The sequence below is a fragment of the Heliangelus exortis genome, chromosome 11, assembly GCF_036169615.1.
Source record: "Heliangelus exortis chromosome 11, bHelExo1.hap1, whole genome shotgun sequence".
Classification (NCBI taxonomy): Eukaryota; Metazoa; Chordata; class Aves; order Apodiformes; family Trochilidae; genus Heliangelus; species Heliangelus exortis.
The window spans coordinates 21455951-21483928 of record NC_092432.1 but is presented as its reverse complement, the minus strand read 5'-3'; the positions used below and the strand labels follow the sequence as shown (position 1 = coordinate 21483928).

General features: G+C 42.3%; 1 protein-coding gene and 1 long non-coding RNA gene across 17 annotated transcripts in view; one reads left to right on the top strand and one right to left on the bottom strand.

The window, feature by feature from the left end:
- Positions 1 to 27978, bottom strand: part of SEMA6D (semaphorin 6D) — a 145467-nt gene that overhangs the window by 31082 nt on the left and 86407 nt on the right. For 9 of the 16 annotated variants that reach the window (XM_071755207.1, XM_071755216.1, XM_071755212.1 and 6 more), the window contains exon 1: positions 199 to 333. The exons of 3 other annotated variants lie outside the window; for them this stretch is intronic. The gene's annotated coding sequence lies outside the window, so the exon portion shown is untranslated. Of the gene's footprint in view, positions 1 to 55; positions 334 to 27978 lie in introns of those variants that run through there. 4 more of the 16 variants (XM_071755220.1, XM_071755214.1, XM_071755208.1 and 1 more) reach the window with 3 other exon arrangements.
- Positions 662 to 27454, top strand: LOC139801206 (uncharacterized). The gene is made up of 3 exons (XR_011728098.1): positions 662 to 794; positions 3017 to 3062; positions 27386 to 27454. It is a non-coding gene; the product is annotated as an uncharacterized lncRNA (long non-coding RNA).

Here is a 27978-nt window from a genome sequence, read left to right as displayed (position 1 = left end):
GAGCCCTCCGGGTCGGGCCGGTTCAGCCCCCGACCCAGCGCCAGCCCCAACTCACCCCGAGCGCCCCGGGGCGATCTCGCTGGCGATAAACCCAACAGCTCCGCTTCGGTTCTCCCCTCTCCGGCCAGCGCCGGCTCCCACAGCGGCCGCCCGCCCCGCTCGGCAGCGCCTCCGCGCACCCTCCGCGGCCCCGCGTACCTGCCGCTGCCCACGGCCGCCGCCCGCCGGCGGGGCCGCCTGCTCCGCCCGCTGTCCCCCGCCGGGCGCCCCATCCCGGCGCTCCGCTCGGTGCCGAGCCAGCGCGGGGGCGGTGCGCCCCGCAGAGCCCACCCCTTCCCGCCCGCCTTATTTTTTTTTTATTTTTTTATTTTTTTCCTCCCCCTCCCTCCCTCCCTGTCCTTTAATGTATTTATTCTCGCACGCCCCTCGGCGCGCTGTCCCGCCGCGCCCGGCCTCGCTCCGCCTCCGCGCAGACACCGCGCCCGCGGTAGCACCCGCCCCGCCACAGTCGCCGCCAACTTTTCGGGTCCCCCGCCCGCTGCCCGGCCCCGCCGCGGCTCTCACCGCACCCGGCGGCAGCACCGGAGCTCGGCGGCGATCGCGCCATGGTGGGGTTGGGGGTGGGAGCGGCACCGCCCCAGCCGCTGCCGCCCCCCCCCCCCCCCCGCCTTCGCCCTCCCCCGCCGCGGCTGCGTGTGCGGGGCTCCGGTAAACTTCGCCTGGAGTTCTGCCCTTCCCAAACCTCCTCGGCAAATCTGCCCCCCCTGCCCATCCCGCCTGTAGCAGCCGCGGAGGTAAACAGCTGGGGCGAAGCCATCGAGAAGGGGTTTTGCTCATCGCTGACGCTACTTTTGCTTCTTAATACAAACATTTTCATTACTACTTAGAAAAAAGTCCTGGCGAGCTAATGAGGAGGCTAATGAGAGTCAATTTGGCATAGGAGTACTTCGAGGGGCGGGGGGGGCAGTAAGGGGGGATGTCCTTGAAATGACATCTTTCTAAGTGCCTGTCCAAAATCCCCTCAGAAACAAAGGGTTTAATCCCAGAAATGAAGTCCAGGAAATAGCTGTCACTAATTCATTTTTCTTCACATGAAAGACAAATTAATTTAGGCTTACAGTGCCATGAAATATTTTAGATTCCCCTGCAAGTTAAAAAAAAAAAAGAGAAAAAAAAAAAAAAAGAAAAAGATTACTTGCTAAACTGTATCATCTGTGTGTGTTTTATAGGAAATCAGAAAAAAAAATCCGAGTAAAAATAATGTAGAGATTTTTCCTGGAGGGAAACATCTCTGTCATTGCCGCGCAGTTGTGGAGCTCCTGCCCCTCAGCTGGGCGCTGCCTCCGCAGCAAGTGCTGGGGCAGGGCGCTCCCCTCAGCTGTCCTGCCCCCTGGAACACAAACGCTTGATACTCCCCAAGCGGCATTTTGGGCTGATCCTGCAGGTTTTTACACACGCAGCACTCGCAGTGGGAGCGCTGCCTCTTGAGAACTGATTCATCTGAGCAAGGGCGCCAGGATTTGGCCCACAGTAAATTCTCTTTAGAGACGGTGCCAACAAAATCTCTCAGCCATGGGAATAGGACTTTTTTTTGGCAACTCGGTCCCTTGGCTGTCTATCTCTGATGTTTCCTCGTGGTGACAGGCTAAAGGCGAGACCATTATGGGCTTCCTCACAGCAAACACAGCACAGCTATGTTGTACCCCAGAAGCTACTGCATGGTTAGAGGTGTAAGGGCATTATTTTATCTTTTTCAGAAACAGCCCTAATCTGAAAACCATCAAAATTGGCACAGTGCATGAAAATGCTGCAATGGAGACTACTCGCTTGGTTAGGAATCAAATTGCAACCTGAGGACAAAAAGGTTTAAGAGTGCCTCAAAGAGAAGGATTTAGTTCACTGAATAGCTCTGTGGCCTTTCCACGGAAAGTCAAGCCCTGGGAGCAGCCCCACTGGTGTGTATATTTCTAGAGGCTATGGGTACCTAGGTTCAAGCTCCCCATACCAGGGCATTACAAATAGGGGATTTGCTTCTTCGATTTTTGAATGCCTGATGCTGGTGCCCCCCCGAAAAACCACAGTCCTAGAATATTTTCATTTGGTATACTCTTTTTTTCCTGACTGGCACGTAGAAGTTACTTGTGAATGCTGCTTGGTTCCCCTGCAGCAGGGACATGGGAAGCATGGCACAGCTTCCCTCTGCTCATAGAGGGGCTGCTTGTGGGAAGGGACCTCTTTTCCCCACCATACATGCCAGCCACAAGCTGACTCAAGGGTCCCTTATATCAGGATCAGAGATTAATATGCTTTAAATCTCCTTCTGCTTTAATTAGGCAGATGAGACAATGTTTAGAATCCGATTGCATTCCTGTAGGGCAAAGGGTTTCAGTTTGAAGTACAGCATTTTGGAGGATTTTGATATAGCAAAGACCGGTATATGGAATCTGAACTAAAATGGTAGTTTGTTATAGTTTTGAAATTTGCTGCCTGGATAGAAACCACTTTATGTATGTAAGGATTTAAAGTATGTGCCCTTACAATATGTGTGCAGTCAGGGAATTACACAGCCACAGGTTCTGAAACAGAAATACATGCGGGCTCCTATTGATATGATAAACTATTGGTAACATATGCGTGCAAAGCTTCTTAAATCCCCATTGACACAAGAGACCACTATTGTGTCAATAGTCTGCAGATTAATGGGGGATTGTCAGGCTATTTTAGGCCTTAACTTTCATTTATCCTGAAACTTGTTCTTCATTGTAACTCTTAACCTTTGGATTCTGCCAACGCATTTCTTGTCACAAATATACTAATGGAATTAAAAGAAACCTGGCTTTTTTAATTACCTCTAGAATGATTGAATTGTAAAAGAAACACATCAGCAGAACCTGAAAGTACAGAGGCACAATGAAATGGACTGAGTGTCCACCCAGGAGCCAGGAATGCCTGAGGACCAGCTTTGGCTCCAATGAAACTGACGGTAATGAGAGCACTTACTCACCCTATCTCACAGGTACAGCTCATGGATTATTCCTATTGTCTGAAGGACTTTTCACCCTGTAAGTATTTTACAGACTTCAGCGACACTTGTTCATAAATTTTAAAATGAAGGCAAAACATTCAAAATTTACATACAGATAAAAGAACCACCATCTGTCAGAACGACAAATTGAGTTTTTGCTTCATTAAAATATGGGTAATACTAAACTAATATGAGTTTAAACCAGACATTTCATTCTGCTTCACTGCGTCCATTTGGTGCATAACCAAGGCTGAACTGATTTCAACAAGCAGAAGCGTTCATTAAAATCATCACTTCAACCACATGGTGGTTTGGGAAGCAAACACACAGAGTGCAGGGCAGTTTGCAGGTTTGGGAAACCACCTTCAGAGCACAGTTGCCCAGCTAAGCTTGCTCAGATAGCACATCCCTAGGAAATACCAAGTGCTGAGGAAAATGGTACTGATGGGTTTCCTTCTGCCAGAGCTGAATCAGTGACTCAGCACATGGGCACCAGGGCTTCTGACTCAAATGTGAAACTTACATTTGGAGGACATGTTCGTTTAACTTGTGTCATTTCAAGTAAAACCAGCAAATGTCAGTTACAGAAGGGTGGTCAAATCACAAGTAGTGCCAGGATATGATAGCCTAAGAGACATTATGTTTTAGCTAAGTATTTATATCCTCCTTTATTTTTTTTCCTACGAAAAGCACCACATTTCACCAGTGCATACAGACATCTGTCCACTGCATGGCATCGTATAAGGGAATTGGTATGGAATTTAATATGGATTAATGGATAATTTCTGATCAAGCAGACAAGCACGGTTTTTATACACACTGTCCTTAAATCTAGGTTGCAAAATGAAGATGTTATGATTTACATTGACTATAATTAAGTTTGATAATAAAAGAGAATAGAATTTATTTATTATGAATGCATAAAATTAGCTGGACAATTTAAGGTGCTATTCAATGAATAATGCTCCCATAGCAGAAGTAAATATTAGTCTGCCTGAGAATATTAGCTTCTATTAACAACCTAGAAAAATTATTTTCATACAGCTCTGGTTTTATATGCCTTCCTGCCTTCTCAATATCTGGGGAGCCATTGCACAGGGCAGGGCAGGCATGTGTGGTATGTGAATAAATGTAGAACAATTTCTGAGAAGAACAGGCTTTTCATCTCTATCGATTGGTGAAGAATTCTCTCCTTTGGATTTTTCAGAACATAAATGTAGAAAATAGGAAGCTCAGGCTGTAGTGCTTCAGAGCTCATCACCAGAACAGAGTTAAAGCCACATAAGCTAAAACTGTTAATTCAGCAGGGTATGCAGGGTTAGCCTGCACAATGCAGAATTAGGTTTTTTCTAATGCTCACCTCTGTTAGATGGATGCCTACTGTTCCTGGCTTTAGCATCCACTCTCCATGACCTCTTGCTGTAGCTACTGCCCTATTTGTAGCCACTCAGTCACCCCCATGCTTTAGATCCCAAGTAGATGGGTCTTTCACCTGCCTAGGGTGCATTTAGATCCTGTCCCTGCTCAGTCGCCCTAAACCTTGTTGTCTGGGGAGATACAGCTGAAAATCCAAGTTTTTGGCTGGCAAAGCAATAGCGTGCTAAACATTTTCCTTCTCTGGCTCCTGAATTTGTAGCAGTATTAACACCAGTCAGAAGCGAGACATTTCTGAACGTTGTTGCTCATGATTTACACCAATAGGCTAAAAATAGCAAATTGCTAAGAAAACAAGGCTATGCTGTGTTCATATGGGCAAATAATTGATTATAAGTCAAGTACTGTATAAAGAGTGGTAAGTTTAAGAAAAGACATTGTAATTTTATCCCTGTAAATAGTATCCGAGTCAGGTAGCACGTAAGTGTAGCTCTTTATAATGCTTAAAGGAAAGAAGATAATTTTCTCATATTTTCCAAATGATGTAAAACCCCCCTTTTCACTCTTGTCAGTTGTCAGAAAATTACAGGATGTGCTTTAAAGCAACTAGCATTTTGTAAATTATGGAAAGACACAAAAAAGTTTCAAAACTTTCTTTTAGCATCTTCTTGGGTACTTGGGAGTTGTTTTTAAAGTATTTCTGACTGTCAAAACTTTGATTTAGCATCATTGTTCTCACTTTTTTGTATCTTTCTAATCTACCTCCTCCTTTAGAGGGATGAGTAGAAATCTCAGGTTGTATGCCTGTCACTTGAAGGCGTAGTGATAATTTTCTGCTAACGCTGATGGGCTGTGCATCCAAATTTGGCAACTTTATCCTGACTGTACAGGACCAGCATCTGCATATACTTAACACTCTTGTCATTTATCTTTCTACCTGATCTAAGAAATGGGTCCACAGAGCTACTTTGTGCCCACTCATCTGACATCAGTTTACCTTGAGAAGCACACAGAACACTATCTCTATATTGAATACTTAAGTGATAAATCTAGTAGCTGATCTCAGCTCTTACCTGAGCAATAGTCCAACTGAAACTCAATATGCTGGCTCTCTGATTCCCCCACCTACCTCTGAGGAGGTAGAGGAGATGTGCCAGTCATTAGTACAAATAATAATTGGAAACCAAATTGTTTTTTATGTTTTGTCAGTCCACTGCATGGGTCAGCCAGCAGCGATCACAGGGGAGCCTGTGCAGATGAACCTGAGGTAGTAGAAGGCTACAAATTCCTCCTCTGCTGAGGCTGTGGGGCTGGCAGAGAGAACCCCATGTCAGCAAAGATGGAAAGGTGACGTTTGTAATGTGTTGTCCTCAGTTTTTTACGACTTGAAATGTGCCTAAAGTGAAATCTTGATGACTGTATGTCAAAGCCAGTAAGAGGGATTCGAGCAATAAACGTAACTGGGCACAATCTTGTAAAACTGGTCTTTCCTGCCTGCAAGCTCCCCATCTGACTTCACTTTGAAAAACCAACTCTTTGAGGCCAACAATTCTGGCCACAGCACTTTCCTGCAATAGTAAAATGTGATTAATTCCTGGTTCTCACAAAATAATAACCTTATGAAAAAAATCCCAGAGAGGGGCAGCTGTGGAGGGCAGAGAGCTGGGAACAGAACAGCCAAGCTGCAGGCATTGCCTTGGTGCCCTCTGGGGCCAGGCACAGGGTGTTAGTTGTTGCTAACTCCAGTCAGCACTTTAAAAGTCCACAGGAATCACTGAAAGCAAGAAAACTCCATTTTCTCTAAGATGATTAGCTTTTCAGGTAGGTATATTACATCACCTATCATTTGATGGGGTTCATTTCAAACATCTAAGGTACTATCAACAAATACTGTAATTAGATTTAATGGCATACTTCCAAGATTAACAGGAGATCTTCCTCACAGCCTACAATTTTAATTTTCAGGATTTCACTTGTCATATTGCTACTCAGTCAGTACAGATTCACCATTCACAGTATTTACCTACAGTCTTCCTCACTAGTAGTAGGATGTGCTGCCTTTTTCAGGCATAGACAGATGAAAAGACGTAGAAGTACCAAATCTATGTTCATGGCATATAATCACAAGATGACAAGACTCTTAAGGTTACCCATTTACATTATATATAGCAACTTCTATTAGACAAAATCACTTTTCAGTCCTATTTTAGGGGATTACCTAATCCTGTAATCGATTCCGTGTGATGAGTCCCCCTTGCTCTATGGAGACTCAGTTGTCTTTGGAACAGGAACAGGCCTGAAAATGTTCTATTATTTCACTGTTATTTATGTGCAATTACAAGATAATGTAGGATGGGAACAGACAATAATTTTGTCTTTTTATTTACTTCACTGGACTCAGACTTTAAGTGTTTTATGTTCTGGCCCGGAAGAAAAATTACTCCCTATCAGTAAGAATGACTGAAAATAAGATTGATGTTTTCTTTAAGGTAAACCAAATATTCCCTTAGAAATGTAGCCAATCATACAGGTTTCCAAACAGGTCAGACCTACAGTAAAGCTGCTCTCTACTGTAACTGTCACATCCCCAAACTTGCAGTTAAGGGGTGAGGCAATTGCTCACAGGTTATAAATACCAGCAGACCAGTTTATCTATAGATTAGTATTATATTACCCATTCCAAAGTCCATAAAACCCAACACGGATCAGCTTGGCTTCAGATACTGACAGTTACATCCTACACAAAGGTGAGGCCACAGGTAGCAACTGATGATGTTTTATATTTGGGGAGGTTTTAGTGTTACAGAAGACAAGCAGTCAGGGATGTGTGCATCTCTAGCCTCACAGAGGCACACCCACAGACACACATAAACCTTGCTCCTTCCCTGTCCCACCAAATATAACACCATGGATTAAGGCCTTAAATATGACTCTAAGAATGTAATTTAGTACAGTCTGGATCTCCCTCGAGCAAGCCTGAGGTAGCTCCTTGGGCTATCACAGCTAAGCAGCTGTCCAGCCTAACACTGACTCAGAAGCCAAAACCCTGCCTCATTTGGGTGACAGTAAAACAGTTGCAAAGGATCAGACAGACATTATTCATGGTTGACGTAGGGAGGGTGCTTACAAAATAGCTAATACCAGTAATTACCAAGAAAAGAAAGGTAAACAAACTGCTCGTAAATTTGTATATGCTTGAGCTCTGAAATAAAGCCTTACCTTACTTCTCCAGTGCATTCCTATCGAGCAAGAAGGCAGACTCCCATCCTAGGTTTGAAGAAAAGCAATTTACTATTTACTTTTACCTCTGTGACACATACAGAAAGCTCATAGCCCACATGCAATCAGTACTGACAGGAGTGCTGCCTTTGGGATGTTAACTTGAGTTTCTGTTTAGTGTGTGCCCCTTCACGTCTCAGGAGCTGACTTCAGCCTAGGACATTTTCTTCTTCAGACATAGGTAGATACCTCTAATTATTTTTCAGCACAGCCTTACCTAGTATTACAGTTTGTCTGAAAAAAGGACTTCTGGCTTTGGTGAACCTCAGTGTTTCTTCATGTGTGCTAGCAGTGGGCTGAAAAATCATTTCTACTGAGTAGTCATAATAGAGCCACCCATGAAAGGTTTGCTTCTCTCTGTTCTGTGCTTTGCATGTTGGTACAGAAGAAAAACGTCTACTTACAGAAGACAAACCCAATTATTACTCCCTATATACCACACTATCAAAACTAAGAGGCTAAACTGAGTGAGTGCAGGTGGCTTTGATCTTTTGGCATTACTGCTGCTCCTTCCCCTCCACTGACATTTGAAATGCTGCACCATGTCTGAGAGCCACTCTCATATTACATCTTACTACTTTTCTTTGGTGGATGCAAGATGACAAAATTTCACCTCTGGGGTGACAGTAGGTAACAATGAGGTAGGTGGCCCATTTCATCCTCGTGTTGTTTCACTGATCACAGCCTGCTGGCTGCTTGTGTGACTCCATGTCAGCCCACTAATCTCCAGTGATGCAAAGCTCCACTGAGTCTGGGGAAATACCATTGTCTGTGACAAGTCATGCAGGAAACAGTCATGCAAAGGAGCTGTCAGGGAGGAGGCTTGGTCTAGAAGAGGGGTGTGTGTGGGGTCAAAAGTGTAGAAAGCACTTAAGATCCAAGGCAATATAAATTAGCAGTGGCACCTACTCTATCCCACAAAAATCCCCTATTTGCAGCACGTACCAGAAGAATTAACATAGCAAAAATATACAACAAACAAGCAACCCGTGCTCAAGTTATTATTAAATCCTCTGGATTGTGCCTGACTTGGAAAACCAGGCTCAGGTAGTAATGTTAATGCTATTATCTGACATGGCTCAAAAATAACAAAAAAGTAAGCCATGACATCTCCATTCTTGGCTAAGCCCAGAGACTGCTGTGGGTGCTTTATTACCTCTGCTGCTTGGAGCGATGCAGTTGTAGCTGCTGTGGCTGTTAACTACAGTTCACCTCTTTTCTGTGTTTTTTTGGATAAGATGAGGGCACAAAAAGTGGTTCTGTGTCTGGGAAGTAATGGAAGAAACAGTCTTTATAGCTCCAGCCCAAGTTTTCCATCTCCTTTTACAGATTTGACTTTTTAAAATTAGTCGTGTAACAAGATGCCAGAATTTTAGCAGCCATTTTATAGCAAATAATAATTTTATAACGAAGTCTCTTCTATCCAGTAGCCAAAGATAACTACAGGTTATTCTGAGATTTCCTATCAAAAGCTATTTCAGAGCTGGATATTTTGTCTAGAGTACTTCAGATGCTGCCTGAATAACTTCCCGTGTTCAGAAGAACCTTGTGATTGTTTATTTTGTTCAAATGTGTTTTGCATGCTGGCAAAGAATGCCTCGTTGGTCCTTTCTGTCCCTGTCATCATTACCCATATAGGAGCATCAGGCCAAGAACTCAGCACTAAAACAGAGGGATGGAAAGGTCTCCACCTCCTCCTGCAGCCAAACGGTACAGTAACACTTTCCATATGTGGTACAGGGGACCCAGCTGCATGAAGCACAGGCTTAGCTGGCACCCTGCCTCCTGGCAAGCCCCCCTGCACTGCCCCAGGCTCAGAGTGCACTGCCAGGTAGGACACTGCAGCCCAGTCCTGGGGAGCCATGAAGAAGGGAGTAGAGGGAGGGGAAGACAGCAGAGGCAGAGAGGGGAGAAAACAGACTGCAAAGTGCTCAGCCAGGTGCTTCTGAGAGCAGGTCAGAGCCATGGACAAGCTCAGGCTCACATCACATTGCCAGGAATCAAGCTCAGGTGAGCTTTGGACATGTCTGAAGTGGGATGTCAGGCCATTTTTTGCCTTACTACAGACCCAAGAGAGTAGCTGTCTGCAAGGTGGATCGTGTATCACTCCTGCCCATCAGTAATGTCATGGCACTGATGTCAGGCTAACAATTTAGATTCAAAATCCTTCCTAGAAGGATCAGGATAGCACATGTGCATATGTTCCTGGGGTTGCTGGCCATCTGGGCTGCTCTTAAAGCCATGTGGTTTTACACCCTGCCCACGTGTCAGGCATCCTGTATCCAGAACGTCACGAGAGGGAACTGTGTTGTGTTAACTTGCTCTCTGATCTGCTCCCCTCTATGGACTTCTGGCAGAGCCAAAGTCTATGTTTTTCTTTGGGAGCTTCAAAACCCTTTGAAAAAGACCTGATGACAGGAAGCCTGTTGATTTTTGTTGGGGCTTCAAGAAGACCCCTCTTTTCTCTCAGTTGCCAAAGGAAAAAAAATGTGAACTACATTTTTCAAATGTCATCCCGGGGAGCCAACCCTCAAATTCTTCCGCACATATAAAATGTCCTGGCAGGATTACCATATAATATCCATTGCAGAAGTGGAAAATATCAAAGGATCATGCTTTAAAATTAAACAAAAAAAGCACCCTTTCTTGTCTCAAAAGCAATACACTGCTCCTCTTCCACCTTTTGCTTTCTCACCTGCAAACTGCCATACACTTTGGTAAAGTGGGACTAAGCAGCCACAACAAACATACCCACTTGAGGCCAGAAAGTGCAAATGGTAGCAATTCCTTTGCTTTTAGCCCAAACCTTCCATTACTGTAGCAAATGAGATTTGCAGCTGACTAACAGAAGCCAATTTAGGCCGTTTCCACATGCTGCCAGCAAGTGTTCCCACTCCAAAAATAGCCTGCTGAAGAAAGAAGTGTCAGTTGCTGTCTTCAACAGGCTGCTTTCTAAACCCATTGTTAGAAGGCATCTACTTCAAATGAAACCTGGCATGTCACCATGCCAGTGGGCAAAGTGCCACTCTAACAGATGGGCAGTGGGTACCAGATCCAGTGATTCCATCTGTGTATCAACCTTGAGTAACAAGATTGTGTTGCCATCCCAGAACCTGCCTGTAGCTCTGCTTTACCACAACCTGTGTCCTTACATGCCTTGGTGTCCAGGCACACCTACAGAGCATCCGAAACATCTCGATTTGATTTGGAGCCCATACTGCTCTTCTCTATCAGGTTTAGGTTCTGGATAGGTGAGCCTGGCCTGCTGTGCTCTTTCAGTGCCTTTCTCCCCACTGTTACATTTCCCTGCAAATACATGGCAAAAGTCTTCAGGATGCTGTAGCCATGGCAAAAATGTCAAGAAACACAGCAACAGGAACAGTGGGAAACCACAACGTAGGTATCTCTGACTCAGGCTGTAAAAGTCCAGCAGAGGGTGTATCCTACAGACAGTGTAAACATATGCCCAAGTATCAGGTGCTATGAGCAGTTCCACTCTCGTTTGGTACCAGCCTTACAAATCCCCACACTCTCAAGTGCGTCACAGGAGCATCAGGACTTGAACTGGGACTCATAAGCAAGAGCCTCATGAGACTGCTATGATAATGAAATCTCCACCTTTCAGTGCCTCTTGTGCTAAAGAAATCTTCAGCTTTCCAATGAAGTGCCAGCCTGTGTGTGCAGACTTCAGGCTCTTCTGTGGTATCTATTTGCATTAACTGTGCTACAGAGAGTTTCAAATGAATGCATGTAGACTGTATCTGCATCTATTCAAAATCCCCTCTTATATGTCCCATGAAGCTATTAGTTTAGCTATCACTAGGTATTAAAATTTAAAAGGGTCACTAAATGCATGCTGCTAGAGGGAAACAACATTAGTTACACATTACCAGAACAAAACTAAATTAAGAAACAGCTCATTTCCTTTGTACCATCAATATTTTACTCAGCCATAGCCTGGATGCTTGTACTCACAAAAAGGAATTAATCATTCATGTACTAATGTACATCCATTATTTTTAAATCATCACTTAAGTAATCATTTTTGTGTGTGCTCAGATATGTGATGCCTGCTTATGAAAGTACAGGAAAAATCAATACAAATTAAATAAAATTTAAAAGGTGGGTATCTGTGAAACAGATGCAAAAGAGTCCTCCATGCAGTAAAATTGTAATCAGATTTCTGTAAAACTCTGTGAGCGAGTCATAATTTGAAAAAGATACCAGCCTAATACTAAACTCATTTACATGCCATGCTACCCTCTTTATTTTGGTGCAAGCACATACCATGCAGTTTATCACAGATTCCGTCTTAAAACCTGCATAAAACTGAAACAACAAAAGCTTTATTGCCATTTAATTTGGTACTGCCATTTCCCAAGACTTTATTTACTGAGAATTGCAGTGCTCATATCATCACATCATCTGTGTCTGCACATCTGGGAGGCTCCCAAGACCCTTAACAAAACGAGGAGCATCGAGATGCTTCCACCTGTGGCGTGCACAGGGCTCCCTGCTTCCATTCCATGTTGCACACCCAGTGTGGGAAATGAGGCACTGTGGCTCAGAAAAATCAAACTTTTCCTCTCCTGTGAAGTGTCCCACAGCCTTTAACATCTATCCACTACAGATCACAATTAGCAGTGTCTCATTTCCCCTCCCTGAAAGGGACAAAGAGTATCTCCTGGGCTGGATTTGCTGCTGCTTTGGGCTGCTTGTCATTTACATCCATGGAAAGTGCCTCCAAATCGAGAGCTCTGCTTTACTCAGATATAAATTACAGCTACTTTACTCAAACTATCAAATATCTATCTAGAGTGCAAAGGTGCAATGTAGATGCTCCTACTATATTGGAGCCCACAGTCCCATGGAAATTAGATCATCTTTTACTGAAAATGTGATTGTTCTTTTGGACTGCCCCTAACGGTGAAAGAATATGGCAAAGGTGTGAGATCACCTCAAGTATTTCACAGAAAAGCTGCATAATACTTGAAGGGGAATTTGGTGTTACACTGCTGTGGGTTTTTCTGCTATTGCTCCAGTAATTTTTATGGTGATGTATTTTGATGACAATTTAAGGGAGTTCTGCGTTTATGAGGCAATAACAAAATCTCCTGCAAAATAAATTCCAAGGCCAAGTTGTCTATTAATATTCAGTATGGCTTCTTGTGAATTAGCAGAGATGAGCTGGAACAATGCTCCGGAGAAAGCAAGAGAGAGTATATACCTTAACTTCAAGATGGGAAGACCTGTGTTTCTTTTTCAGCTAAGACTTGACATTCTCAGTTTGTGAAAGGGAGAAAGTGATCCAGCAGGCAATAGTTCAATTTTGCAGCAAATTCTGAGGCTTAGTAGTGCATTCCCATTCATCTCTGCTCCAAAACCAGTGATTTTTGATATGTAATTTTGAATAAAGGGTTTTTCTTTTTTCATTCTCTCTTTCCCTTTTTCCTAGATCCAAATTTCTTCCAGCTGAATTTTTTTTTGTGAAAACCAGTGCATCTCTAGGCTTTGTTTCACTCTTACCAAACCAACATCATTTCAGCCAGCTAATCTGCAAATATCACTGAGTATATGGCAAAACAAATACAGAAGTATAATCATCTTACTCATAATGGATAATAGAAGCAGCAAGAACTGACTGTGAATCAGAGATGCACTGTAAATGACTATATTTTGGTCTGCAAGGAACTGAGAATTTAACTTTTGGAGAAGTACTTGGTGAAACTGGGACTGGTCACAGCTTAGGGACTCCCTGAGGAGCACACAGGGCTATACATGCTACGTAAGTACCAAACCAAGCACAGAATTTACATCCCCTGGCAGTGCAAAGCAACCAGTTACACAGCCCAGCACACAGATACGAGTCCATAACCTTGGAGAATTGGATTGGATCAGTTTATTTAATTTCAGCCTAATTAAGTGATAATGCATGGTCATGAGCAGTACATGAGGCAAAAAGCAGTTGCCAGATGCATTGCCCACCAGATCTGAAAGCTTCTGTCACTTAACTCTTGCAATTACACAAATAGTTAAATCAACTGGATTTTAAAGTTCTTCCCACTTAGATAAAATTCAGCTGTTGTCAAGGCTTAGAGCAAGAGGAAAGAAGGAAGGTGAATAAGGGGGCAATGAGTTTCTCAGCTTCAAGTAGTACCAGGTAGGTGGGTGGGTGAAGTGCCCCCTTCTAAAGGAGATACATTTGGGTCAGTGGAGCTGACACAGGTTCCTCACATGGGCTGTTTACACGGAGCCACATGAAGGCTTAAGATTAAAGTTGCTGTTTGTAAGAATATAAATTTTAACCTCCAATATTTTCTTTTTCTCGGTGGCTACAGGACAAAGTGGGTCTTTTTCTAATTCAAATCCTGGAGGTTGGCTGGGGATCACTTGAGAGTTGCAGCTCTCCCTGTGCCTATGGGCTCCACAACTCCTCATGCAGAGGAGAATCCTTGCAGAGAAACCAGAGATGTAGAGAATTGCCCCAATCCTATGTGTCTGCATCCACTGCCTCAAAAAAAGTCACATGCCTTTGCTCAAATTCAGCAAACTCTAAGTGTCCTGAAATGCACTTCATATGTTGTGAAAGATAAAAATGTCTCTGTCTTTTTTGTGCCAGTTTATTGCTAACGCAGGCAGGTGATTCATCAATGGATGAAATGAGATTTTTGAGTTCTTTTAAAATTATGAGGTAGTTTTCAGAGCTCACACAGTTTCTGACTAGATACATGATTTATGAATATATTTGTCAAATAATGTATTTGACAAGTTTTAAAAACATTTCTGTCTAATTGCTTTTATTACTTATCAATCCTGAAAGGGGAATAGCAAGATAAGATTGTATTTTACAAGTTGTTTTTTTCTAGCCTCTCTCTTGGGATGGCAACGTAAACACTGGAGCCATGTCTCCCCGTGATTTTTCATTGGTTTACTGTTCATTTTTGTTGCTCAAGCTAGACTCAAGCTTTGCAAGTAAACTAGACAGGAGATCAGACAGTTTCAAACTTCAATTTACAGATCCATAATTGACTGGTGCAATTATGATTGCTTTCAGCAACGTGTGACTTTTTTACAGCACTTTGACTGATTTTTTTTGTTTTGATTTCACTCTAACCCATGCCTACCTTTCCATCTCTTCCTTACTGCGTCCCATTCAGAAATATAATTTTCTGGATTAAATTTTCCTATTAAAGGCTTGATTGAAAGATGGATTCAGGGCTCAGACACATGCTCACATAACAAAGCAGATGCAGCAATTTCCTCAAGCTGTTTGTAACCACCTGCTCGTCAGACGCTGTGTCCCGCCAAGGAGTGGATGGAGCAGACCACGTGAGCCCTCGGTAGCTGCTTCAGTGCAAAGTCCTGGGGCTTAGTTAAATTCCCTGGACACGTTCCCTTCCATCTGCAGATGCCTAAGCCTTGAACAGGCATTTATGGCCCACTGACGTAGACTGGAAGTATTAATGATCTGAGCAGTTTTCCTGATTGAGACCAGAGTTTCCAGTCTTCTGATGAGCTACGCCGGAGGACTTCCAAACCTCTCCCAGGCAGCTGCTGGGGTGCTGCTTGGGCAGAGGAGTCCTGCCAGCACCCAAACTGGTGCAGGACCAGGTGCCCAGCCCCAGCACCTGCATCCCTCCTGCATCCCTCCTGCATCCTGCTGTTCATTACCAGCCCCAGCTGCTTTTCGCTGCCTCTCTGCCAGCCACGGCTGCCCAGTGACTCTGCTGGCAAAATGGGTCACGAGCCTCTTCCCCGTGCTCCCCGGGCCAAGCCAGCCAGCCAGCTTAACCACCTGCTTAAACTATTTAAACCTAATGTAGTTTTAAATCCATGACAGCCTCGAAGAAAACCAGGGAGAACTCTTGGAGACTGCTCTGCCGAATGAACGCGGGGGAATTTGTGACACTGGGGAAAGGGAAGCTGTGCTGCCTTAAGCCCAGCAGTGGTTTGTTCACTGGTGTTGTGGGTTCACAACCACTTCTCTGGGAGAGGTTACACTCAGATGCAAATTTCTGCAAGATCAGCATGTACACACCCCACACAAACCTGCTCATGCAGCCTGAAGATAAGCCTACGATGAGTTGTTGATTCAGGTTTTTTTTTTTAATAACAGAAATATATTTTTATGGAACTTATTAATACAGTCTGCTAAACTATTTTTCGTTAAAAAAAATAAACAAGAACAACACAGAAGGCACAGAACCAGCTGGCTCTGTGAAGGCAAACTATTACATTAAGAGGAAGAGCCTGTGGATATACATTGAACAAACTTATTTTTTGAAAATGTGCCTTACTCAGCCCCAGCCCTGCAATCACACTCCACCAGGCTCCCTGGCATGGGACAAAGTCACTGCCTGATCCAGTCCTTACAGATAAGAGACACCTCTCTGCAAGAGGTGTTTTCTTACCACTCTCAGCACTGAAAATCCACTGCCAAGACACAGAATTCAAGCCAGCTTGGATTGATCTGTTGCATGGTATATTTTTTCTTCTTTATACATTTTAAAGTTATCTTTGTCCTCAGCACAGGGGGATAAGCTGTGTTATTGTCACCCAAACAGCTCAAAAATGCCAGCTACAGCAAGCAGGGTGAGCAGAGGCACTTCAGAAACTAATGAGAGCGGAGAGATCTGCATATTCATAGCAGGAGGGAGATGGAGCTGCATATATGAATAGAGCAGCTCCTACCAATGGGCAGGATTATTATAGTTTATTTGAAGGAGGAGAGAAATTAATTCTAACTGACTAAGACTTTTGTTATCGTGAAATATATATTTGGCTACAGTAAATGGCTTCAAATCAGAAAAATGACATTTTTGTGCTGGCTGTTTATAAACAGCATACAGTTAGTGCAAGGCACTCACAGCTGCAGTAGCTGCCAATTTTCAAGGCCAGACACAAATGTATCATACTTTAATCTTCATATTTGGCATACCAAGGCCCTATAGTGTTTTACAGGGAACCCAAGAAAATAACTTGACTTATTGGTTGGTACACAATATTGTATGACAGTTCATTGTTTTCAGGAGTTTGTATCTTCACCTGAAGCTTTAATCACTGAACTTCTGGGCCTGTTGCTGACTGCCTGGTTCCAGTGGAGTGGCAGGGGGAAATGGGCAAGGAGAGGGGTAGCAGTAAGATGATGGGGAAGCATCAGAAATACCCCTTTCTAGAAAGACATTCACAGCTTTAATCCACAGCTCACACATCAGATACCTTCCTAGCTCTCATCACAAAGAAAAGCTACCTTTTGTATATGTGCTACACTAATTCTTGTTTCTTACAAGAAAAACATTCTCAAGCTGTGGGACTCTATGTGAACAGAGTACAAAGTCAGAATATTTAACAGAAGTACTGTACTGATGAGCTCACATCTGGAGCATGCACCCCTGTTCAAGGAAGACACAGACAAACTGGACTGAGTCCAGTGAAGAAGCAAGAAGATGGTTCAGGTCTCAGAGCACCTGCCAGACACAGAGACAGCTGGGTTTGTTTAGCCTGGAGAAAAAAAGCTTCAGGTATGATCTTACTGGTGTCTATTATTTATCTGATGGGGGATATAAAAAGAAAACTGATATAAAAAGAAAACTCAGCAGTGCACAAGGAAAAGCAGCAATGGACACAAATAGAAATACAAGAAATTCTATTTAAGTATAAAGAAAAACCTTTTTTTACTGTGAGTATGTTCAAACCCTGAAACAGGTTGCCCAAACAGGTTGGGGAGTTTCCATTCTCAGAGCTGTTCAAAACCCAGCTGGACACAGTCCTTTGAAAACTGGTTCTGGTTTGAGGAGTGGGGTTGAACTAGACAATTCCCAGAGGTGTCTTCCAACCTCAGCTATTCTGTGTCATTCTATGATTATTTTACACAGGGAGCAACTGGGAAGCATCAGCTTGTTTATTATTTATTAAACGTTGTAAGGAAAATTCTATTTGCACGTTGACACTGTGTGGGGTAGCACTGACTGATACAAATCCACATCTCAACGTGATTCAGGGACTACAGAGCTGAGACCAGTGAGCAGTGGTACATAATGCAGTTTCTGCAGCAAAACACATTCCTTTAACCCAACAGAAAACTGCAGCAAGCGGGCTATTGTCTTCATTGTTCTTCATCTTCCCCTCTGTGGACCACATTGGAAAAGGCAAATTTTCTTGTTTTTTTTTTTTTTTCCCCATGACTGTCAGTGATAGTACTAATAAGTTTTGAAACAAAAGAACAATTTTTTAGAATTAGCCCCGTGACTGCTCTTCGTATGGAAATAAGGTTATTTTGCTCTAATGAAATTTCTGAGCTGAACGCACAGTTTGAAGCTCATGACCCATTGAAATGATGATTTATGTAGCTTTCTTGCAAATTGCATGAGTTAACATCATACATAATATTTTTCTATCACTAGACCTTTGAAAGCAGTTTTCTTTTCCAAGATTCTTCCCAGGATTCTTCCCTTGATCACACAGAGGAGTTTAATTTTTACAATGCACTTGAAAATTTGCACCGAAATGTGACAGAGAAAGAGGCAGGAATAAAAATTACCAGACCTAGCAGCATGGCCAAGGAATAAGATACTATCTGCAGCCATAACATCTCCCCTTGTCTTCTTGTCTGTGCTAAATATTCAAACTTGTTACATGAGGAGACAAGAAAAAGTAATGTGGGATCAAAGAATTAGGGAGAGATCATAGTTGATCAAGAAGCATTTTGCTTATGTAGGATTATCATATGAAAGGCAAAAATAAGCATGTGGAACAAAAAATGCTGGGGAATTAGTGTGGTGTGGATTTCCCTCTGTTGCATTTACACTGAATTTCATTCATCGAAAAAGCTCAATATATGGCAAATATTTGGGAGACCAGTGCCAAAGCAGTATTTTGTGTATTCTGTGGATGGAAGCATACTGGGAATCTGGTCAGCAGTGTAATTGTTTATATTCATTATAAACAATCTGTGTATTTGGCAACAAACCCTGCCTTTCTGAGTTGACTCTCGTTGTTGCTGCTGAGATAGTTCCATCAGCTGACTGTAATTTTACTTTGGGGGCATACAAAAGTACACTACATTTCTTCCAAATTATGTGTGATAGAAACATGAAGAATACACTAAGGCTCCATACTCTTCTGGGGCCTATTTTGGCCCTCTTTCAATAGTCTCTAGGGGCCGTAAGAGGATGCAGAGTAAGTCCAGTTTGTGTGTGCCTTGCAGCACTGTTATATCCTCAACAGTTCAGCAAGGCTGAGCACTTTTGGTGTCACTGATGCAGGTGTCAGTGTCTGGAACCATGAATCACAGAATCATAGAACTGTTCAGGTTGGAAAAGGCCCATAAAATCATTCAGCCCAACCTTTAACCTAACTCTACTAACCTAGCCCTGACAGCCCACTGCTGAACCATGTCCCTAAGAGCAGAATCTGTATGATTTTTAAACACATTCAGGGATGGTGATTCAACCATTTCCCTTGGCAGCCTGTTCCAGTGCTTAGCAATCCTTTCTGTAAGGAAGTTTTTCCTAACATACAACCTAAACCTCCCCTGGCACAACTTGAAGCCATTTCCCATCGTCCTAGTGCTAGTTGACTGGGGACTGACTGCTCCCTGCTACAACCTCCTTTCAGACAGTTGCAGAGAGCAGTAACGTGTCCCCTCAGCCTCCTCTTCTTCAGACTAAACAACCCCAGTTTCCTCAGCTGCTTCTCAAAAGATTTGGGCTTCAGACTCTTTAGCAGCTTCGTTGCTCTTCTCTGGAACGAGAGAGTGAACCAGCACAGATGAATTGCTGGATTGGTGTTGCTTTTGCTTGACTGACATTTTCCAGGGAAAAAAAAAGAAACCCCAAACCAATCTGTTTGTTGAAAGAGCCCTGACCAGCTCTGCATGAACCCTACCACGTCCCTGCCATTTCTCTGACCACAGCTCTGACCATACCCAAGCAAGAATACTCTGAGAACACGTCCCAGCCAGCAGTGTTTAGCAGAGCATTTCATCAGCATGAAGTTTGAGTTCCTCTCCCATGCTGACAGCCTCCACGCCAGGGCAATGTGTTTCTGCTCACACCTGTGCCTAGAGATCACAACCGTACAAGAACATGAAAGACTTTTTCCACATACACGAGGTGCTTCAAAAATTTTCCAGTGGTTTTCTGCTTTCCTGGCTTTCTCCCCTTGCCTGTGCCTGTCACGTGTGTTGGCTTCAAAGTCAGCCAGACTCTTATTCTGAAAGTAGCTGTTTCTGCTATGGAAAAGAGCATTCCCCCCGGCTCTGATCTTCCTCCAGGAAGGTGAGGCTCTGCTCTCAGCTTACACCCAGGCTCTCCCAGCTCTGCTGAGCCTGACCTATGGACAGAATTTAGCTTCTTGTAATCTCTGGTGCTAGAGGCTGAGCTTTAGCTGTCCTTTAGAAAGTTTAGCTCTTTCCCCATCTCCCCTGCTCTTGGAAAGTGCAACAGGAACTTCTCTAATTTTTGATCAGGCGATTTTCATTTGTTCACTATTTGAAGAGCAGGATTTATTTACCAAGGATTTAAATATCTCTAAAGTAGAGAGAAACCAAATAGCACTGCTCTTTAAGCATGCTTCCACATTTAGAGAGCATTGGGTTACACTTTCCATTTGAAACTTTTCTTCTTAAAAAATAATTCAGACGTCCCTTCGGAGACTTTCCCGGCGCTGCCCCCTCCTTGAAACCCAATCCCCCTCTGCCTCAGCGTGCTACTTGCCAGGTGTGCAGCCATGTTTGTCACATAAAAGAGGTAAGGCAGCAACTTGAGCTCTGAAAAGGCATTCAAAGAGTGCTTTATATATTTTTAAGCAGAAGGTGTGTTTTGCTAATGGGATCCGGCATCTCTGTTTTATTTTAAACGCACCCTTGCCTCTATCAGCTGTTAATGAGGAATTAATTTTATTGATCTTTTGGATGGCTTTTGATTAGAGATGGATCCCTTCCCACAGGCATCCCCTGACATTCTTCCCTTTCCTAAGTGCTATCAGAACTAGCAGGCAACCACCACTTCTATTTGAATGAATTCCTTAGTTATTATAGTGTCAGGCACTCAGCCTTGTCTGACCCTGAAATCCTGAGGCCCAGAGTTTCTGCACTCTTGGGAAATACTTCTGAAAAATAGTGATAACTAAGATAATAATAATTCTCAGCACTCCTGTAAAGCTTTTAATCCACTGATCTCAAACCAGATGTTGGCACTTACTACAAGAGAAAAGCTAAATATGTGGCATGAGGGATCCTATCATTTGAAGGAGGAAGCCTGCAGAACGCTGTGCACTGGGCTGTTACAAAGGGCAATGGTCAATTGTCCCAGGTAATGTGCTGATCTTTTACCTGATGGCAAATGACTTCAGTGGAGCTGTAAACACAAGAAAGTGTTGTGAAAAATATCACCAGGCTACCTGTATTCAAAATATGCCTCTGTAGCAAAACACCGTGAACTGTAGTGCAGATGTTTGCTATCTGTTGCATATCAGACTTTTTGGCTTTGTTATCTAATTTCTTTTAAATTTGAATATTCGCAGATACAACCGAGTAAATAAAACATTGTAAAAATATTTTGCAAATATTGTCAAGATTTCAAATGAATTTACTTGTGCATCAGATTTTTTTTTTGTTTGTATATCATAGAAACTCAATGAACCTCCTTTTATTTGGCACCAGCATTAATGGTAAGTGGTCTTCAAAGAGTCATTGAAGACATTTTGGTGAACAACAAATTTACATTTGCAAGTGTAGATGCTGATATTTACTATGGAAAAGTGGGCAAACACACAAAACTAGGAGGTACCTAGTCATGTACCCATGTGACAAACTATAGGTGATCAATGCTACGTGACTGTTACAATAAATCCAAATCCCTAGATTCCAAACTGGAAAAAAATATTCTTATTCTAAAATAGGTTTGAGAAGCAAACACTTCTGAAGAAGCTGTGATCTGCTTACGGATTTCCTACGTTCAGAAGGAAAAACTGAACTTCCCTGATAAGTGACTTACTGTTAATTATTCACTGAGTCCCATTCTCCCACCTAGTTTAATACACTCTAATACAGCAAATCTTCATAGCCAAAATAATTAAAGTGAATTTTCACCCTCAGCACAGTGTGAACGGCACAATCATTTTATTCTTTTATTCACAACGAGTCACTCATTAATTTCAAATCTAGATCATTCAGCAGAACTAAGATGTGCAGTGAATACGACTGCAGTCGTGTCACCCTGTTAGTACAAAGTGATTCTCAATAGCACTTGACAGCACACTGCTGGATTGGCTCAGTGCATTAAAAAAAAAAAACACAAAACAAATTATTCTGGTTTTATGTACATATTGGTACTCGTTGACATACTAGTAAATTGTTTTAATAACCTGCACTTACAAAGGTGTATATCTTTTTAGTTAAATTCCAATACATTTTGAAGTATGCTTTACAGAGAAAACATTTCTCTCTCAGGAAAACTGTAATCACAAAGTTTAGCCTCAAAAAACACAGTAATGCTAACTGCTTTATCCAGTCTCCGAATAGCCATCATAAGCTAGATGTGTGTGACTGAATTAGAGCAAGTAACCCAAGATGCAGCTTTAGAGCATAAAGTGATGTCAGTTACAACCCAATTAAGTGGTATTCTACTTGGCTACGTGTGGCCATTGCCATGGCCTTGATGGAAATCATACCAGGATGCTATTTCACTTAATCCTCAGAAATAATTTCCTTTAAGCAGCCTTTCAAACAAAGGAGATGATAAATACTTCCCTCAGTTAATACCACTTTGATGCAAAGGGTGAGCATTGGTCTAGCAAAGCAATAAATAAATCTGCAGTGATGGATACTGGCACTCTGAACTCCTCATTCCTGCCTCTGCTGTCACGCCAACTCAGACATACAAAAAATATTCTTAGTATGTGTGCTGTTTATAAAGATTGACCAGTTTCCTCCAACTTGTGGTGGCCCTTGAAGCCCAGAAGGAAATAATTCAGCCCACTAACCTTTAGGGACTTGAGTGCACAGATGACTTGCTGCTGGTTTTAATTGGCTCAGCTGCACAAGTTTGATGTGGTTTGCTACACTTGCTGCTTTTGTTATGAAACATCAAAACACCCAGGAGATCTTGTTTTAATGCACATCCAACCTCTTATCTACCCACGCAGCTATTACTGGATTGTGGTTTTCAAAATCTGATCAGAGAGGGGTCTTCCAATTACAGATGAATTACTTCCTTGAGTCCAGATACTGAGGGGCAACACACATTGATGATTCCAGGGAGCTTTGCTGGGCACCAGCATCTCATTGATGTACCTATTCTTCCCCTGACTGTGTTCACATCCATTTCTCTGTAGGACTTTGTGTCATCTCTCAAAACAGATGAACCTTTGCCACTTAAGCTCAGGATCCAACTCCTTTCAGAACAGAGAGAATTCCTAAGAGCCCTAGGAAAGTGGTGTCTTCAATTTGAATACATTTAGCACTAGAAATACATGAGCTACCTCTATGTTGGGAGGGAGAGAAAGGAATGGGACGATGGGGCATTCCAAGAGTGGGAGTAGGTAATCTAGAGGTCCCTTTGTTTTAATACTGCATAGTTTCTAGCAGGAGAACCATGATCATGCTGCAAACCTGCCTCCAGGAGAGCCAGATTTGAAAATCTTACAGGAAGGATCTACAGGGTGAAGTTATTCTCAAAATTACTAATTTCAGCTGCTGCTCTATTAGTATGTCCTGTTCCACAGTGTTGGTTGGAAATTGCTGTATGTTCAGGGAAGAGCTATAGAGCTACAAATGGTTTGTGTTTTACAAACACTGATCAAAAATGATGTTAAATAGGAAATGCAGATTTCTAAACGGCTGTTCCCTCTGCCCTACTCACCTGAATGTTGGTCTCTTTAGCAAGGCTTTTGGCAGAGGGGAGAATTCTCAGTAAATGCATGCTTTTGTTTGATTCCACCTGAACACTGAACTTCTGTTACATGAGAACATGTAGAAAGAAAAACAAATCTTAGGATAGTATGAGGTGAAAGAAAAGAGACAGAAAACAATCCTACAAATAATCTGACACTGCCAGGGCACTGGGATCTGGAGACTTGAGGTGGTATGCAAAACACCCACAAATGAAACCTTATGCATTGGTTGGTGCTTTGTGTGATGAGCTTTGTCCTTCAGGCCTCACGGATGCTTTATAGCACACCCTCAAACTGCTAATGATCCATCCTCAAAGTGCAATGCTTCACTTTCTGCACAGACACTATTAGTTGCCTTCTAAAGTGCTAAAACTCTCTGCAAAGATGCATTAGTAGCACAAAAGGAAAATGTGCTTATTTACATTTCAAGCACTGATTAAACAGTAGTATCTAATATAATGATCTTAACTGGACTAGGGGAAGGGTGGAGGAGGCAGAGTTCTGCATACAGAATCTAGAACTAAAAAGCCCCTTTGCTTGCATTTTTCATGATGGGAACTTGAATGACAATGGCAAAGTACAATGGATAGATTCTCTTCTGCAAAAAAGAAGCCAGGCTATATACATTTTCTCTCGTAGTAAAAAAGCACAGATTATTAGGCCTATGGAGTTCTGGTATGAGTGAGATAAAGAGGATACACGGGCCAATGGAAACACTGGGTTTACATTAGCATATGCCACTTGCTATAAAATGTAATACAGTTGGGACAGAAATCTTCTTTTTTTTTACCCTTACAGTAAGTGTTATGTTTTATAACACTGTTTCTTGGAGGAATACCTAAATGATTTGGCTTTGTCCTTGTTTCTATTTCTCAAGGGTCAGAACTTGTTCCCATTAAAATCAGTGTATTTTTATTCTGACTTCAGTGGTAGCAGGGTGCAGTCCCAGAGCATTCTGCCACTAGAATACTGTATTTATTCTGTTTTCACAGTTCAGTAAATACTATTGATCTCCTCTGCATAAAGTATATGGTCAGCTAAAGGGTGCTCATCTCCATTAGAAATGAATGAGCTTTATTGGCAAAAAATGTTTAAAGGGTAATATATCAAATATGCCAAAATCATAATTAGCAATACCATATGTTTTACAAATTTTAGTCTTAGTTTCTCCATTTTTTAAAAGCATACATGTACTGGAACAGTATCAACTGCTGCATACCAAGCCACTGCCACTTGGATAAAGTGATGGAAGGGAGGAGACTGAGGGAAAGGGACAAACCAGTTTTGGCAGAGGGAGAATCCTATCTCCTCGGCCTGTCTCTAGTCTGTCCCCTCAGACATGGACAGGGTCCTATTTCTAATTCAGGAGGTATCAGCCTACTCTGATCAGCCAGCTGAGCTTCTTCAACACTCACCTCCCACCTCTGACCCTTCAAGCCTGCAGAGCTTGGATTTGCAGGGCAAGGATTTGCACTGGCCAAGGAAAGGAGGGAGGCATTGGCAGAGCAGGTCAGGGGCAGCTGCAGGGAACAGGAGCTTCTGGACTGCAGGCTGCTAACAAACCACTGGAGGCAGGAGAGGATGCATGCCCAGAACTGTGTTTTTATCAGTATGGGGAAAAAGCAAAGTATATGCAAATTAAAAATTCCTTCTCCATATTTTCACATTAAAAATCCATACCAAAGTTCATTAAAGTAAATAGCTTCAATAATCATTGAATCAGCCAGTCTTTATATCCAGGACTGAATTACGACCCACTATTAAAAATTTCTGGAGTGGAACCAACTCCAAACCTCTGGCCTGCTGCTAATAACACAGCATCAGCCTGCCTGAAAAACACATTATTCCATCCTACTGCCACGTACAAATCACACAACAAAGTATCAGTTCAACTGGAGGCAAAGCCGAGGAGGAACCTGCTTGTTGCATCCATTTCTTTTGTTTGTTTTTAGTGCTTTGGGGGGTTTTTTTTGTGTGTGCTTTTATATTCACAAAAAGTGTTACAAATTATTTGGGTCTTAAATGTCTCTTGAATGCCCACATGGAGCTCCCAGTGACTTTAAGGGAATTTGGTCACTTCTCACATGAATGATAAAGACAAATGACTTTCCCTCTCCTGGAGGTTACTGCTCCTTCAGGTCAGCCAGCCCAGCTACATGGGGGAGCACCCCCAAATTTATGCCAATCAAAGTGACCCAGTTCAGCCTGAAAAGCTTCATACTAGAAGGTATCAGCCTCTTCCTGCTGCAGATGGGAAAAAAAACTATAAAAAAGAAGATACTGTAGGAGACTGAACTATAACTGATCATCATGAAATATGGCACTGCTCGTGCTGAATTATATACAAAATCTTTATGATTTGAACTTCTTTAAGATCACTGTGAATTGAAGAAAGCTGTCTTAACTCTGTAGTCATCATAATCACTAGTTTTCCTTTTTATTTTTTTTATAATCAGTGTATTTTAACCATCTGTCAGTTCTAACTTGTGAATTACACGTTGTAACTCCACAAAACCAGCAATAGTTGCTTTCTGCTGCAGTCACCAAAGCAGAGCTGCTTGGGATGGTAGAGAAAGAATTTAGTGATGAGAAAAAGGAAAAAACAAAAAAAAGTGGCTTCTCACATATTTCAGATAGCAGATTCCAAGCACAAAAATGGCAAATTGCCTCCCAGTTCAGCTGTGAGCAGGACAATGTGACGTTTCTGGGAGCATCTGATCCATGAGCAGATGTTTTCACCCCTGTTATTGAGAAGCTCAGGAGCTTTCAGATGGCCTCTGCAAGTCCTCAGACTAGTGGAGGGTGACTTCCAGCTCTGGGTTAGAAGCCAGGCAGACCTGCTTCACAGGTTGCTTTTCTGCATCCCTCACAGTTCAGCCCCTGGGCAAGACCTTCCCTGCAGATGCCCTGGAGGAAGAAGTGCTGATCTCCTGCAGTTTGTCCACCATCCCATTCTCCAACTATCCAGTATTTCTCCTGGCAAGTGTGAGTGCACTGAATACACACACCTATGAACATATAGATATGTATGTATGTATATATGTATTGATTCATGGGGAATTTTTGTTTCATTCATTGAAGGCATTTGGTGCTGACCAGGCCCCCAGAGAGCCTGGCATCAGATTCTTTTCTCCTCAACAAGCACGACTCTGTCTTGGGGCTATAAACTTCCGTGGTATAAATGCACAAGATTAGCTCAAGGGCCTGCATATTGCAGCTCTGAATTGCATGAGCACCTGAGTGTGTTTTACTTTGGCAGCAAGAAAGGAGAAAGAACTAAAAACATCAGTGGGCAGGGTGCCAGGCAAACCAGCACCCCCCCCAGACAAGGAGTCTCCCCTGAACAGGCAAAGCTGGCTGAGGCAAAGTCAGTCATGGCTGGACACAACACATTCATCTAACTGGATGCATCTGGTAATAAGGTATTTACATTAATTTAACATTCTAAAAACATCTGCGATATTTGGTTATTAACAAAGGGAAGAAAAAGAACCTCTTTTTTATGCCTTGTACCTACCTAAACTAGCAACTAATTAAAACAAACTGTATTTAAAGGATTTTAATATTAATTAAGTTAATGAGGACATATTCCAAGTAGTGCACTTAGAATCAACCTGTAATAGCAAGCTAACAGATGTTGGCATTTTTATTATTAATTATACATTTCATTATCGTATGATGATTGTCAAACATCATCTGACAGCAAAAAAGGTATAAATGATTCACACGTTTTATATTTTAAAGATGACACTGTGTTTGCTTTTTAATATGCTGATCTTAATATGCTAAATAAAAAAATACTCTTTGTTTTAGCAGCCTGAAATACAGACAGCTTCTGCAGAAAACCAAAGACTAACTAATCTGATATAGGCTGGAGCTCTTAAAAAGAAACAAAATGAAACAGCTGTGACATTTGAAGGTGAGGCATATATTTTAAGATTACCTCAAGTAGCAACAGAAGGTAAAAAATATCAATGCATATATTTAACAAGCATCATTTGCCTCTGTCATTCATATGGTTATGAAACAAATGTGCTGGGAAATACTGATGCTAAGTAGTTGCCACCCAATCAAAATAAAATTGGGGAACAATATATGCAATGTTTGCAGCATGAGTGCATTTCACTTAGAATTTGTTTGAAATTCATAAAGTTTTGTCTGTAAAATGAAGCACTGGAATTAGTGATTTCAAATCCCTCAGAATGCAGTTTCAGCAAAGCCTGCTGGAGGTACAGTAAATATCTCCAAAAGAACATTTGGAGAGGAAGTGTAAATCTCCACTGCACGTCAGAGCAGACAGATCAGAGCTCTCCAAATCAAATACAGGTACACTTATCTTTATAATCACCCTGGATTTTTTTTTTGCTTACTGTTTTCTAGATCAGCATAATCTTTGTTCATTTAAT